Source organism: Capsicum annuum, chromosome 12 (genome assembly GCF_002878395.1).
Source record: "Capsicum annuum cultivar UCD-10X-F1 chromosome 12, UCD10Xv1.1, whole genome shotgun sequence".
In the NCBI taxonomy this organism is placed as follows: Eukaryota; Viridiplantae; Streptophyta; class Magnoliopsida; order Solanales; family Solanaceae; genus Capsicum; species Capsicum annuum.
Genome location: NC_061122.1, coordinates 24,619,887 through 24,633,589, shown reverse-complemented (window position 1 = coordinate 24,633,589; position 13,703 = coordinate 24,619,887). Strand labels below are relative to the sequence as shown.

General features: G+C 34.1%; 1 pseudogene; it reads left to right on the top strand.

Annotated features, from left to right (window-relative positions):
* The first annotated feature begins 5,302 nt into the window (after positions 1-5,302).
* Positions 5,303-12,576, top strand: LOC107854654 (annotated as a pseudogene).
* The last annotated feature ends 1,127 nt before the right edge of the window (positions 12,577-13,703 follow it).

The following is a 13,703-nucleotide window of genomic DNA, read 5'->3' as shown; positions in this document are numbered from 1 at the left end:
TAAAAAAGGGAAGCTGGTAAAATTCTTCTTTGCGTTCTCATTTGAAAATTTAATTTCTATAACCACTATATAAACTTATTAATATTTAATTGTAGAATAACCTTCAATTCACCGCATTAACAAAAATTCTACTTTATTACAACTTCACTGACAACACATGTCAAAAGAGAAGATTGGGACTAGATAGAGATTTTCTCGGTTAATAATTACATAAGGAAATTACTTTCAATTGTCTTCTCCACCCTATTGATATTAATATACAATTAAACTATAACTAATTATCCTTCTTACATGAGCATCAATTGAAACATAAATGTATTTATTATATACTAATGAGAGCATTATGACAATTAGAGGTTTCAGTACCTGTCTATGCAAAATCCCTATTGCACCAACTCTTATTCTGTCCGAAAGAACTCTTGCTCATCTTTAAGGTTGCTGCTTCAATAGAAAAATAAAATTAAGAAAACAACTATCCTTTCAACTCCCTAGTCATAATGTGCAGCATCAAGAATAAGGGAATGGCCCTTCTAATTTTCTTTATTATAATTATTATTTGGTTAAAATTACCAATTAACCCTTTATAAAAAAGTTGGGTTGTTGCAGATGGTTGTTGAGCCCATTCTTGGATCGATGTCACAAAAGAAATATATTCTGGCTTCAAACTACGAATAATAATTCTTCTTATTCGTGCGTCAGAAGTAACCTCATCCAGATTAAATAAAGAGATCTCAAAACATAAATTCATAATTCTTAAGAAATACTTGGCAATAGAAAGATTACCTTAGGTGGTATTAGCCAATTCATACTTTAAGATCTGTAACCAAGCTTCATTTTTCTTATTGAATAACTGATCGAGGGTCCTTCATATTTCATAAGCTGATTTACACCTTATAATATGGTCAAATAAATTCGTAGAAATGGTCATCTTCAGTATGAACTCTGCCTTCTCATTAATCTTCTTCTACTTCTTATATTCACCACTATTTTTTGGTCCATCAGCAAGAGGACTTGTGTTACCCCATTAAAAACATTTCACAAATCTTCGTCCACAAGGAATGATTCCATAAATATCTTCCATACTTTGTTATTGGACTGATTCAACAACTCCATTCCTAGTCCATTAACGCAGCAACTTAAATCCATTTGCACAAACCAGTTAAATTGACCATAAACCCAATCTTGAAATAAATACAAGTCAATCTATGACTTTGGCTCTGATACCACGTAAAGAATAGTAGAATGGAAGAAGAAAGGTGTAGTTGGAGAGACCTTCTGCTAGCCCAAGATCATTAACTAAGATCGAAAAATTTTACTAAAGAACAGGAAGTTATGAAAAAGAAGTTTCGTTATGAAAGAAGACTTCTTGAATTGGATAATTTTTGGGTTAATTACAAATGTACAAAGGCTATCCCTATTTATACTTATCCATGGATGGTTCGAGATACTAGCCTAGATACTTGTACAAGAACAATCTAGGTAACTTTTATCTTTTAGCTATCTAAGAATAATATACATATTTTTCTCAAATAATTATCTTAAATACTACGGTAAAATATTCTAGAGACTTTACTAGAAAATTATGATATTATTCACTAGACTATTCTAGAAATTTAACTAGAAAACTATGATACTCATTCTTTCAAAAAATCCACTTTAGATATTTTTCACAAGGTATATTTATTTGTGTGTTTTTTGTGGGTTTGATAGGACGTGCTAGATTAGAGAGTGTTTTATTTTAAGAAAATGAGTCATTTAATGCTGATTTGGACTTTTCTATTAAAAAAAGGTACATATAAAAAGTTTCTTAACAATAAAGATAAATTTGACCCTAAAAATATGACATCGAAGATAAATTTATCCTAAAATATGAGAAAGGGCATATTAATCAAGCTTAATCAAAGATAAAAAGTGAGTGCACTACAACTTAAGTGCATCTCACAATTATAAAATAGAAAACAAATACCCTCATTGAGCTGGAAATGTGATATCACATCTAAAGTATAATTATCTCTTAATTAAACAAATGATAAAACTAAGTACACCTATGCATTTGTCTCCAATTAGAAACAAGTGGACATAAAAACAAGTAAACCATTTGGTCAAAACCTCTTAGCCTAATAACTAATCTGATGGAGCAGAGAAATTAATTAGATCCGTAAACTGCAATAAGTGTTGACTCATATCATCCTAATAAACTGTTGAAAATATGTGTCAGAAATAAAGTAGGAATAGATAATTTTAGTAGTTTTAAATTATTAAAGTCCTATGTGACTTAGGAATTAGTTGTCCTTTTGTTATTTGAATAAAAATTAGTTATACCAATTTAAATTGAAGTGTAGTTAAAAATTTAGCTACAAATATATGTTTTGAGTTATTAATAAAATAATTCCCTTTGACAATACTATTACTGTATTTTATTTTTCTCCTACTCTTTCTCAGTTATTTCTCCAATTTCTTGAGGGATTTGTGAGAGATGAATTTTGAAAACAACTTTTCCCAAATAGCTCCTCCTGTCTTTGATGGTGAGAATTACCAACTTTGAATAGTAAGAATGTAGACTTATCTTGAGGCTTTAGATTTTGAGAGGCCGTGGAGGAGGATTATGATGTTGTTCCGTTGTCCAATAATCCCACGGTGGCCTAGATCAAAAGTCATAAGGAAAAGAAAATCAGAAAATCAAAGGCAAAAGCAATTGTTTCCAACAAATTTTTAGTGATAGAAACAAACTGCAATCACAATTAAAATTATGAAGAAACAAGATTTTTTATTGATAAACGATGTGGGTACAAATCTGTTGCTCCCTTGATTCTTCTCTCTTGATTTTTTCTCTGTGTAATTCGAGGGTCGTTAGTAGCGTATTTCTAGAACGCAGGAATATTTGAATTTGATCTCCTTGGAAGGAGGATTTGTGAATCTTCTTGATGTATTTGATTATCAAGAAAAGAGGGTTTTGATCTCTTTATGAATATTTCATAAATTTATTAAAATTTCCAAGATCGTTGACCTCTTTGTGAGTATCCCGTGAATTTGTGGGATACTGAAGATGCCTCTTTAAAGAGATATTTGCCCCCTTTATATAGGCGTAATTTAGGGTTTAGGTAGAGTAGCCACCAAGCTAGATTTAGGATAAATTAGCCCCAAGAACTCTAACAAAAATTGAACTTTTTTTGTAGAGTCCAAGAAATTTCAATTTCTACAAATGTCACTACTTCAAGGCTTGTCGAAGTGTAGATTTGATGACGAGTATTGAATTATCAATAGAGCTTTCATCTTTATACGGCTGCTACAGATTTGCAGATCTAATTTATGAGAGAAGATATGAAGGGCAGATTTGGTCCCACTAGGCGTGCCATGCCAATTAGTTTCCAATAAATTTTTACAGTGATAGAAATAAATTACAATCACAATTAAAATATGAAAAAACAAGAATTTTTATTGATAAACGATGTGGGTACAAATCTGTTGCTCCCTTGATTCTTCTCTCTTGATTTTCTCTGTAATTCAAAGGCCGTTAGTAGCGTATTTCTCAAATGTAGGAATATTTCAATTTGATCTCCATGAAAGAAGGATTTATGAATCTTCTTGATGTATTTGATTATCAAGAAGAGAGGGTTTTGATCTCTTTATAAATATCCCATGAATTTATTGAGATTTTCAAGATCGTTGACCACTTTGTGAATATTCCGAGAATTTGTGGGATACTGGAGATGTGTCTTTAAGGGGATATTTGTCCCCTTTATATATGCATAATTTATATATATATATATATATATATATATATATATATTGTCCCCTTTATATATGCATAATTTAGAGTTTAGGTAGAGTAGCCACCAAGCTAGATTGAGGATAAATTAACCCCAAGAATTCTAACAAAAATTGAACTCTTTTTGTAGAGTCCAAGAAATTTCAATGTCTACAGCAACTTTGTTTGCTTGTGTTTCTCCAACAATTTTCACAAGAATTATGGCCTTTAAATCAGCAAAAGAAATTTGAGATAATCTGAAGGAACAATATACAGGAGATGAAAGAATACGAGGCATGAAGGTGTTGAATTTAATAAGGAAATTCGAATTGCAAAAGATGAAGGAATTTGAGACTGTCAAAGAGTACTTAGACTGACTTCTTAGCATTGTTAACAAGGTAAGATTGCTTGACACAAAATCTAAAGATTCAAGAATTGTTGAAAAAAATTCTTATTACAGTGCCCGAAAGATACGAAGTATTGATTATTACCTTGGAAAACACAAAAGATCTGTCCAAGATTAGCTTGGTAGAATTATTAAATACATTGCAGACACAAGGACAAAGGAGACTTATGAGATGGGATGGTATGGTTAAGGAGCTTTGGTAGCCAGCCACAAGACTCAAAGGTAGAGTAAAAACTACTCACCTTGTTAGCACTATGGCAAAATAGGTCATCCTTCATTTAAATATTGGAAGAGACCAGATGCACAATGCAAGATCTACAATCAACTTGGCCATGAAGTTGTGATTTGCAAAAAAAAGTCTCAGAAATATTAAGCAGATGTCCAAGTCACCAAAGAAGAAGAAGAAGAAGATCACTTATTTGTGGTAACATATTCTTCAACCAAGAAATTTGATTTTTAGATGATTGACAGTGGTTGTACAAATCACATGACATATGACAAAACTCTTTTTAAAGAGTTCCTGCCTTTGAAAAATAAGAAAGTCAGAATTGGGAATGGTGATTATATTCCTAATGTTGCAATCAAAATAATTTTAGGTACAAAAATAATTTCAAATGTCCTTTACATGCCCGATATTAATAAATATTTGTTAAGTGTTGGTCAGCTAATGGAAGAAGGATTTAAACTATTGTTTGGAGATAAATATTATTGAATTTTTTATTCCACTAATCTTGAGATTTTCCAAGTTGATATGAGAGGCAAAAGTTTCTTATTTAATCCAACAGAAGATGCACATAAGTCATGCAAGAACAAAGAAGAATTGGCAGATTTATTCAAGAAGTCAAATTCAGCCGAAGTTTAGACAATTTCTGATCCAAGGAGGAGTGTTGAAAATATGTCTTAAAAATAAAGTAGGAATAGATAATTTAGTAGTTTTAAATTATTAGAGTCATATGTGACTTAGGAATTAGTTATCCCTTTATTATTTGAATAGGAATTAGTTATATCAATTTAAATTAAAGTGTAGTTAGAAATTTAGCTACAAATATATCCCTTTGACAATACTATTGCCGTATTTTATTTTTCTCCTACTCTTTTTATGTTATTTCTCCAATTTCAAAGCTAAAAACCAACATACACTTAGAGTAATGGCTTATGCTGCTCTTTCTTCACTTATGTATATATTGGAGCAACTCTTGAAACCTAACCAATGTTTGGTTTGTCGAAGCTGTACACAACAAGTTGAATCTACCTATCAATGTCTTTAGCTCTCTGCAAGTTTTCCTTGAGGATATTACAAAGGAACTCAAAGATATTGAAATTCTTGAGGTATGTATTATGTTAGTATAATTATATAAATATTAGTAGATAGAGTTACATAATATAATCGAAAGGCATGTATAATAATAGGTATCTCATGAGATAATAAAAGTATATGTATCACCCTTAAGGAGATTGGTGTTGGTGAAAGGCAAGGACCTCAAGTTGGGAGATAAGAGTTATTGGAGGAATAGGTCTTAATTTCTCTATTTTCACTCAGTGTTCGGCACCTGGTTTGACATCGAGACTAATTTGAGTTTGTGCTATAGTAAGACTCATTAAAGGGATAAGCGTTCCTATCAGGTTTTTTTTTTCATTTCAAGGACTGAAACAATCAAATTTTAAATCTTTAATTAAGGGCAAAAGAATATATGATCATCTCATCACTATACTCGATGGTATATTAAATTAAAGGAGGTGTATTGTCAAGTTCACTTTGAAGCACACCAATTGTGGTAAACCTTACGGAAATTTCTTGAATTCTCATAGCTTGAGGTCTATCAAGAACACTGTTCTTAAGGATAAAATAAAGAGAATATGCTATAGCACAATAGAATATAAAAGATGGAAGAAAGAAATTCATTTTACTTCCTCTTTCACCAGAGAAAAAGACCGGTATGGTTTTTTTTAAGGGTTTAATGAAAATAAATGTGAAATGTTAGAAATTACTTCCTCCATCCATTTTTACTTTCCAGAATTAACTTGGCACATTCCTTAAAGAACACTAATGTCAACCCTCCTGCACTGTCCTATTACTAATGTTTTAATGTACCTCTGCATACTGCACATTAAACGTGTTTTAAATTTTTGTCGGAGCTTCATTATTCTATTTGTCTTGAATCATTTATCGCTTTTTATACCAATTCAAAGAATATTATATTGTTTTAACAATATTTTACATGTGCATTTTATATTTATAATTTGTTATTTTCCTATGCTGCTTCTAAATAAATCATATATATTTTTATAAAAATAATGAATTCATCCAGTTTTAATTTCAAGGCTGCAGAAAAGAGGATCAGAAATGTAGTATACAAAGCAGAAGACAGAGTTGATTCAAGCCTAAGAAACATCATTCTAGCAGATTGCGAATATGATTGACAAACGGCTCGTAGATCCTTTTATCAAGAATTATTGAAAGTGGAAGAAGAAGTTTATCTTCTCAACAAAGAGGTGATGCTGATGAAGTTTAACAAGCAACAAAGCAAATCTGCAGAATTATCAAGAACACCCTCTTCACCAGGAAAAAGTAAAATTGAGGAAAATACTATTGTTGGGATAGAGGATGACTTCAATATCATACTTGGTCGCGTCACTTCCCAAACCATTGAGTTAATTGTTATACCAATTTTTGGTATGGGCGGTATAGGTAAGAAAACTCTTGCCAGAAAAGTTTATGATGATTTGTTCTCGATTTGATATACATGCATGGGTCGCTATCTCTGAAGAATACAATAAGAGACGAATGCTTCTTGAAATTGTTTCTTCAGTTACAGAAAGAAATCAAGAAACGAGCAATGATGATCAATTGATGGAGATTGCATATAGAAGTTTGAAGGGTAGGAGATTTCTTATTGTCATAGATGATATTTGGAGTACTCAGGCTTGGGACCAAATGCTAAGAATATTTCCAAATGATGATAATAAAAGCCGAATTCTACTGACCACTCGGCTCAAAAATGTTGCTGATTATGTCAGCTGTCCTGATTTTCCTCCTCGTAGTAAGTCTTTTCTAAGTCTAGATGATAGTTGGAATCTATTCACCCCAAAATTATTCAAAAAAGATCCATGTCCTCCTGATAGAAAAATACACTACAGCAACAATGAAAAGAAAGAGACTCTGCAAGTGTGAAAATTTACTCTATACTCAAGTTACAAAATACTCTGTTACAAGGGTCTTAAATAGATGAAACTATGTAGCAACAGAACACGCTTATTCTCCTAAGAAATCTGAATCTAAAAACTGACTTGATGTTAACTTGTATCCTAAAGACTAGGAACAACTTATTGAATCCTAAATAAACTCAACAACTAAACTACTAAGTGACCCACAAAGCTGGTCACGTTGCTGGTCATGTTGTCAACATTCCCTCCCTTAAACTGAAACATCTTTTAGTTTAATTTGCAAACACCAAGCTGATTCCGTAGCTTTAGAAATGACACTGGTTTCAAGGGCTTTGTGAACATGTCTGCAACCTGCTCTTCACTTCTGCAATAGATAAGACTAATCTTTGCCTCTTTAGTTAGATCGCGCAAGAAGTGATACTTCACATCTATATGCTTACTCCGTCCATGTTCAACTGGATTCTTTGAAAGATTAATCGCCGAAGTATTATCACAATAGATTGGCGTTGGTCCTTCCTGCTTAAAATGAAGTTCTTCAAGGATGTTCCTCAGCCAAACAGCTTGACAAGCGTATTACGCTGCAGCAACATACTCTGCCTCTGTGGTCGACAAAGTAACAATAGGTTGCTTTTTTGAAGACCAAGAAATAACTCCAGACCCCAACATAAAATCATATCCCAATGTACTTTTCCTGTCTTCAAGATTTCCGGCTTAGTCACTATTAGTGTAACCAACCAAATGTCCAACTGCTTTCATCTGATAAAAAATTTCAAAGTCACTGCTACCATTCAAGTACCGTAGGATCCTCTTAGCAGCTTAATGCATTTCTTTTGGACTCTCCATGAACCTGCTAATGAGACTTACAGCGTGCATAACAGCAGGCCTTGTTGCCGTCAAGTACATCAAGCTTCCCACAATTTGTTTGTATAAAGTGCTGTCCATTTTTCTTCCTTCAGGTTCTTTGACGAGCTTCAGACCCTTCTCCATTGGTGTGCTCACAGTGTTGCAGTTTTTCATTTGGAATCTATCCAGAATATCTTGCACATATTTCTTTTGAGAAATAAAAATGCCAAACAGATTGATTCACTTCTAGACCAAGAAAATAATGCATCATACCCAAATCCGACATGTCAAACTCAACCATCATGGAGTTCTTAAGATTCTCAATCATGGGCAGATTATTTCCGGTATAAATTAAGTCATCCACATATAAACACACCATTAAGACTCCTGTGCCTTTCTGTTTTATATAAAGAGTATGTTCATATGGACACTTTCGAAATCCCTTCTTTAAAAAATAAGCATCTATATGACTATACCAAGCTCTTGGAGCTTGTTTTAGTCCATACAAAGCCTTTTTCAATCTAAACACTTTATTCTCAGCACCAAATTTCACATAGCCAGGAGGTTGTTCAATAAATACCTTTTCTTGTAGTTCACCATGTAGGAAGGTAGACTTCACGTCCAACTGAAAGATTTTCCAAGCATTTTAAGCGGCCAAAGCAATCTCCAATCTTATGGTATCTAATTGAGAAACGGGAGCATACACCTCTTCGTAGTCAACACCATATTCTTACTTAAGGCCTTTTGCTACTAAGCGAGCTTTAAACTTGTCAACCTTTCCGTTTTCCTTCAGCTTTGTTTTGTAAACCCATTTGACACCGATGGTTTTCTGATTTTCTGGAAGATTTGTCAACTCCCAGGTGTCATTTCTTTCAATTGATCTAATCTCCTCATCCATGGCTTGCTGCCACTTTGGATCTTTGACGGCATAAGTGAAAGATAAAGGATCACAATCTGAAAACAAAGAGAAATGACTGGCTGTATTTCCAGATTTACTGATCCCATATACCTCATAATCTTCCATCCAACTCGGTGCACCTCTGCTACGTTGAGGATGTTCATTACTAAAATGAGCATCACCTGATTCATGTTCAACCCCTCTAGGATCTTGTACTGTTGGACTTGCTTGTGAAATGATCTCCAAAGATCGTCCTGCTTCTTCATCTTCTTTAACAGAAAAGGGAAATTATTGAAACGAACTGTTGTCGCTCCAATTCTAGATTATTTCTTCGTTAAAAACAAAATCTCGGCTAATAAAAATTTTCTTGGTAATAGGATTGAACAAGCGATAAGCTTTTGATTTGTCATCATCACCAAGGAAAATGCATTTTTGACCTTTATCGTCCAGCTTCTTCCTTGCAGCATCTGGAATACGGGCATATTCTATACACCCAAAAATCCGAAAGTACTCAATATTTGGTTTACGCCTGCTCCAAGCTTCATGAGGTGTCATATTTCGAATAGAGCTTGTAGGACATCTATTCAATATATGAATGCTCCAACGAACTGCTTCTGCCCAAAAGTCTTTTGGTAAGCCACTTCTCTTTAAAAGACTATGCACCATATCAAGAATTGTGCGATTTTTCCTTTCGCACACACCATTCTGTTGAGGTGTGTAGGTTGCCGTAAGGTGCCTTTTAATTCCATGCTTCTCACAAAATTCTACAAATTCTAGTGAGTTGTATTCGCCACCCCGATTAGTCCACAAACACTTAATTTGACAACCAACTTCATTTTCAACAAACACTTTAAACTTCTTAAAAGTTTCAAATGCTTCTGATTTTTGTCTTGAGAAATAAACCCATGTATATCTGCTATAATCATCAATGAAGCTAATGAAATAGCGTTTACCTCTATTAGGCGTAGGACTTATCGGACCACAGATATCTGAGTGCACCAACTCCAACACCTTCTTTGCCCTCCAAGACTTTCCTGTTGGAAATGGTTTATGATGTTGCTTGCTAACTGCACACTCTTCACATACTTCATTAGGAGATTCAAGTTGCGGAAGACCTAACACCAACTATTTTTGCTTTAAGAACTTCAGGCTTCCAAAATTTAAATGCGCATACCGAAAATGCCACTTCGAGGCATCCTTTTTAACTTTGGCAGAAAGACAAGATTTTATGGAGTTGTGAAAATATAAAGGAAACAAGCGGTTTGACGATATGTTAATCTGCGCGATTAACCCCAAACGAGGATCTTGTATCTTACAAACTCCACGTTTAATATTAAGTTCATATCCCTTTTCTTGAAGCTGCTCAACACTTAATAGATTTGTTTTCAACATAGGGACATAAAACACATCACCTATGGTATGAATGGAGTTATTTTTGTTTGAGACTTTTACCTTTCCTTTTCCCTAAGCAAATACCACAGAATTATCTCCAAATCTCACGGTATCTTGAAAAGTTTCATCCAACTCTGAGAATGCCTCTTTCTGCCCACACATATGATTACTGCAGACGGTATCGAGATACCACAAATTTGTGGGAACTTTCTCTTTGGAAGTATACGCCATCAAAAGTGAAACCTCCTCTTCTTCTTCCTTTGTTTCTGCGTCTTCCTTTCTTGCTGCAAAATTAGATCTACTACCATGATTCTTACTTAAATTGGTACGACACTCAGATCGGTAGTGTCCAAATCGATGGCATTGATAGCATTCAACTTGAGACTTGTCGCGTCTTTTTTCCTTTTCCTGGGAATCTCCAGCTTTGGGTTTCTCCCCTTTTCGGTGACAATTTTTTCCTTTCCACTTGTTTTTCTCTGGATTTCTTCCTTTTGAAGACATCACTGCCTTCAATGCTACTTCATCCTTGTCTTGTTGGTTTAATTTCTCCTCATAAACTAACAAAGAACCTTGCAACTCGTCAATAGAAAGAACGTCAACATCTTTGGATTCTTTAATGGAGCAGACGATATAATTGAACTTTGCAGTCATCAAGTGAAGTATTTTCTCAATGATGGTAACATCCTCTAATTTTTCTCCATGAATTCGCATTTTATTTGCGATAGCCAAAACTTTAGAGAAATATTCTATTACCGACTCACCACCTTGCATACAGAGAGCCTCGAACTCACCACGAAGTGCTTGAAGCTGCACTCATTTCGCCTTCGCCGTTCCTTGATACTTCTTCTTCATGGAATCTCATATTTGTTTAGAAGTATCCTTGCAAAGAATTATTTCCAGTATTGAGAGCCTTGAGATCTCTTAACCTTAGACAGTCCAACTCTGCCTTCTGTGCTTCCGACAAGGCAGTACCAGTGGATGGCTCTTGTACGCCAACACTCACAACTGGACAAAACTCTTTGGACCTAAGAAAGTTCTCCATCAACATACTCCAATGGTCGTAATGACCATCGAAACGTGGAATAGCGGGCTGAACAAAATTTTCAGTGGTCATTGTGTTGCCTTTATTTCAGTGGTTAGCCTGCATGAATCAGACTCCATGAGTTATTTTGTGCCCGGGGCAAAATGGATTTTTTCCATTGTTTCACACTTCATGTTGCTTAAGGTGTTGGACGTATTGTCAATCGGTTATATATGTTGCTGCATATATTAACAAAGCTCTTTCACTAGCCAAATTGAGAAATCTACAGACCATAATTCTTGAAAGTCTTGAAGAGTCAAGCATTGAAGCGCCCACTAGATATCTGGTCAATGTCAGAGATAAGACATTTGGATATTAAATGGCCACTATACATATCTGACCCTCCTGAGGCAGAAAATCAAAGTATTGGAGAACAACCTTTGTTTCTCAATAAGTTGCATACACTCTATCTCCATTATTCTCCTTTTGTTGTGGAAATCATTAGAAGAACTCCCAATCTAAAAAAGCTAAAGATTTTGTTTGAATCTGGGTATATTGACTGGCCTGCTATTCTTGATTCTCTCGTTCTTCTGGAGGAACTGGAGACACTACACGTAGAGATAGTGACCATTCAGCCGATGATTTTGTCTACGAATATCTTCCCTCCTAATCTCAGGAAATTGAGATTATCACGTACTAAAATACCATGGAAATTTATTAATTTGCTGGCTAATTACCCAATCTTTGAGGTGCCCAAAGGCAGCCATGCATTCGCTGGAACAGATTGGAAACTGAATGAAGATGTCGTATTTCACAAATTAAAATATCTACATATTGTGTCTGAAGATCTGGAAAGGTAGGAAGCATGTGGTGATAATTTTCCAATGCTTGAGCAACTATTATTGGGTAGGTTGTATAAACTGAAGGAGATTCCCCAAAGTATTGGTGAAATAATGACATTAAAATTGATCCATGTAAGGTATTGCAGCTCTGATTCAGGAACAAGTGCAAAGAAAATTCAAGAAGACCAAGAAAGCTGGGGAAATTATGAGCTTCAAGTTCGAATTCTTAGGTATGTTAAAACTCCGTCTTTGATTAGTTAATCCATAATAAAATTTCATCTTTGGCTTGTAACATGGACCTACTATAAATGTCAAAAGAACAGCTTTGGGCAATTTGACAAATTTTTTTGCCGCTGTGCAGGGGGTCTTGGCGACGGCGTCTCCCAGCACATAATAAAAATAAATTACTTCATCTGTCCAATTTTACTGGTCTACTATACTAAAAATATATATGTCCAATAGTACTTGTCCAATTTGAAAAACCAATGAATAATTTACCATGTTTTATCCATTTTACACCTTCTACTAAATGCTATTTATTACCTAATACATTTCATAAAGTATGAAATTTACTATATTCAAAGGGTAAGGGTGATATAGTAAAATTATATTTATTATTTATTGTTTGTTAAAGCGTGTGTTAAGTCAATAGTGGACCTCTATTGTTGGACGGAGGGAGTAAAATTTTTGAGAGCATCCCTCAGTAATATAAATATTATCATGAATTTTCTTTTCCAGTACCAATGGCAACCATCAGCGTATTAGCAAAAGATGTTTTCCATGAAAATTTTTGGTGGTCTGGTCAGTTATGGTATTTTCACGACGAGCAATGGTATGTATTGATAACATTTATCAAAATTTCTCATTCACGCAATACAACATGCATAATCATCAAAATATACTTCTAATTTATCAACTGTAGAAAGTTGAGTTATTGGAATGAAGCACTAATAAAATTTCTTTCATTAGACATTAATGCAGGGAAAGAACTTCTAGCTCTGTGAAATTTGGAAATTTTTGTGATGTTCGCGGCGTTAACATTTTGAGATGTAGTACAATTTGAATCTTTAATCCTAATAACTGTACTGGGGAATTCATTTTTTGTAGATTTATATTCAAACTTGAATATTTGGTCAATTGATTTGCATATATCCAGCCAATTTGTGGTCATCTTCTACCCCCTTTATGACGTGATGTTCTTGGCTCCTATTTTTGCATGTTCTTGAGCCAAATATCCCTGTTTAAGTTCCTGCATTTCACCATCACGAAGTAAGGACGTCTTGCAGATTAATGCTTCTTATGACTCGAGAACAACTATGATACATTGGAACTTTTATTAGTAGAAAACCAGTTATCCGTTCACATATATACACATATTAACAAGGTCT